The sequence below is a fragment of the Tamandua tetradactyla genome, chromosome 14 (assembly GCF_023851605.1).
Source record: "Tamandua tetradactyla isolate mTamTet1 chromosome 14, mTamTet1.pri, whole genome shotgun sequence".
Lineage (NCBI taxonomy): Eukaryota > Metazoa > Chordata > Mammalia > Pilosa > Myrmecophagidae > Tamandua > Tamandua tetradactyla.
Genome location: NC_135340.1, coordinates 72870039 through 72873225, shown reverse-complemented (window position 1 = coordinate 72873225; position 3187 = coordinate 72870039). Strand labels below are relative to the sequence as shown.

At 47.8% G+C, this 3187-nt stretch overlaps 1 long non-coding RNA gene across 1 annotated transcript; it reads left to right on the top strand.

Annotated features, from left to right (window-relative positions):
• LOC143655174 (uncharacterized) lies at window positions 1-3187 on the top strand. The gene is made up of 3 exons (XR_013162089.1): window positions 1-155; window positions 1449-1545; window positions 1820-3187. It is a non-coding gene; the product is annotated as an uncharacterized LOC143655174 (long non-coding RNA).

Sequence of the window (3187 nt, the reverse complement as noted above, 5' to 3'; positions counted from 1 at the left end):
AAAAAGTTTAAAAAAAAGAGAAGGAAGCTGATCAAAGGCTGCGGCTGGCAAGAAGTCCCATTTCCCAGGCTGAGCCCAGGAGATGGTTCCCTGGAGCAGAGGGGCTATAGGAGCGGACAGCACGTCCATAGGTGGCTCAGTGTGGCTTGAGCAAGGTAAGGCTGGACTCAAGGCCATCCTGCCAAGCATGAGGAGGCAGGAGGGTAGGGGGCACACTGAAGTGCCACCGTCAGGCCACAGAGGCTGTGGGTATGGGACTTTCAGTTCAAGAGCTGCTTCTCAGCTGTGAATTCATGATATCTTCTATACACACAGTAAGACTGGCAAGGCTTTTCTTGCTTCCAAATGAGGTCGAGTCATGACTTTGCTGGTCAGAGTTTCCACATTGATTTTAAGTTCCTGTTTTTTTTTCGGTGCATGATCCAGGAATTGAGCCTGGGTCTCCTGCATGGCAGGTGAGCATTCTACTACTGAGCCACCTGTGCTCCCTTAAGTTCTTTTTTTTTTTTTTTGTATGCTGTATGGCAGGCTCAAATTTCATTACTTTGCCCTGTGAGTATCCCATTATTGTGGCACCCTTAAGTTCTTTTTAAAAGATAAAATGCTACAAAATATCCATCAGATGATGGAATATTATTTGGCCATAAAAACAGAAATGAAGTCCTGATACCTGCTACAGTGTGGACGAACCTTGGAAACATTATGGTTAGAAGCCGGTCACAAAAGACCACATATTGTATGGCCCCATTTATATGGAATATCCAGAATAGGTAAATCCATAGAGACAGAAAGCAGACTGAAGGGGCTAAGGAGGGAGAAATGGGGGAATCACTGCTTCGTGGGTATGGGATTGTCCTCTGGAGATATGAAAATGTTTTGAAACTTGATGTAGGTGGTAGTTGCTCAACATGGTGAAAGAACCGAATGGCACTGGATTGCACACTTTAGAACGGTTAGTTTTATGATATTGTGTTTGTTTCTGTTTCCTTAGCTGCTCAAGCTAATGCCGTGCATTGGGTAGGGAATTTACTAACTTACTGTTTGGCACTAAGAGAAAGGCCAAATCAAGGCATCATTAAGGAGATGCTTTCTTCCGAGAGACTGGCGCTCCGGGGCTGGCTGCTGGCGATCCTCGGTCCTGGGCTTGTTTGTCACATGGCAGTGCACACGGGGGCCTCTCTGCCTTTCCATGCTCTTCCTGGTTCCGCAGGATTTCAGCTTCTTGCTTCCTGTGCTTTCTCTCTCCTTCTGTCTGAATTTCATTCCACGTTTAAAGGGCTCCAGTAATAGGACCAAGACCCATGCATTCGGGGGTGGGTCGCACAGTCACCTCATCCAAAGGTCCTGCCTACAAGGGGTTCATATCCACAGGACTAAGTCAAGAACATGTTTTTCTGGGGTTACATACAGCTCAGCTCCACACCACTGCTGAATTTCAATTCAATTAGGGAAAGTTTGCAGATACAAAAGAAAAGAGAAGAAGAAATGCTGTGATGGATAGTACGTGGCGGTGTCCAGGAAGGAAGGACTCACTCTGCATGTGCTGTGAGCTGCCCTCAGACAGCCCTGGGCTCCCTCCCCCCACCACAGGGGTGGTCCAGCTGAAGCAAGCTCCTCACCCCAGGGTGCCCCCTTCCCTGGGGTGGGGGTGGGGCGTGTGCCTGACTGCCGTCATTACATAAAGGCCCGACCCCAGGCCCAAACCATACATGGCTTCAGAGCACCCCCAAGGGTCTGTTAATCCATTGCTAAGACTCTCCAGTGAATTGACCTCTCCCCATACCCACTCCTGCTTCCCTCCCTCCCTGCCCTTCTGCAGAGACCCTAAGCAGCCCCCGAACAAATCTCCTGCTTGCTGATCTCCAGGCCCAGGGACCCAACTGCAGTAGATCCTCTACGGGAAAAGTTTTATATCCACGTGCAACCACGGAGGGAAGACAATGGTCACCCGAGGCCAGAACATACGCTATCCTCCCATAAGACAGTCGGGCAGGGGCTGGGGTGAAGACCCTTCACTGTTTCTATTTTTATCTGCTGAGGGGCAGGTTTGCAGAGGGCACCGCGGGGCCTTGGGACTGCCGCCAGGATGGGATCTCTGACGGGGCAGAACTTTGGAAACACACTCTCCCAATCGCTCTGCTTCCCCCTTTTACTCATTTCCAAGGCTTTTAAAAATAGAAGCGTGAAAACCATTTAATTGCCAAGAAGCTGTGGCCACGGCCAAGTTTGAAATCCAGCCTTGGAGATGCACATGGAAAAAAAAAAAAAAGGCCTGTTTTCCTCCCCCCTCTCCTGTGACTCAGATGCAGCAGACACACTCTGCGATGTCGCCTTGTGCCCGACCGAGAGTCACGTGCAGGTGCGGTGGCCACTGCGCAGGTGGCCGGCGCCGAGAGAGCCTGGCTAAAGCTGGTACCGTGATTTCGCACCCGGGGACGGTTTTGGAAGCAGTGTCTGTTTTACTGAGGCTGCCTCTTGAGGCCCTTCGCTGCGATCAGGAGGGACCATTGCCCAGTAAACAGAGTTAGAGGTGGGACCAGGGGAACCTGGGCCCCGGGAGCTGGGGCGAATGTTGAAGTAACGACCTCAACATTTCTGCCGTCTTATCTTCAAAAAAAAAAATCATCAGTCCTGCTCGAATCCATGGGTCCAACCAGCATTCTTAAAAAAAGGTTTTAAGAGCCTAGGAGAAAGCAGGAAGGCTAACAAGATAACATGCCAATAATTTACTTAAATGCGGCAATTTGAAATATGTGATATTTTGCAGAACCTAGGTTGACATCTACTTTGATGGAAATTAGGAGGGCAGAGCCTGCTAAGCAAATGATGGTGTAAACAAGATGTCACTGGTGGAGGAGAATGAGCAGACTTTTCCTAACCTATAAACATCTTCCATTCACATATAGTAATGGATGAGCTAATTATAAACCATTTTCATCTCTTCATTAAAGATCTGGAAGCCGTTGTCCTACCCAAGACTTATCTTGCCTAAACTTCTCCGTGCACTTGAAACAATACAACTATTTATTTTAAAAGATGTCATTTGGATTGCATTTTACGAATTGGATAAGGCGTCCCCCACTTAAACGAGATAGCAGTTGATAAAACACTGCACCTATTATTTAAAATATTAATACATTGATGATTTGAAAATTACATAAATGATATTTTATTAGATAAGGGCTTG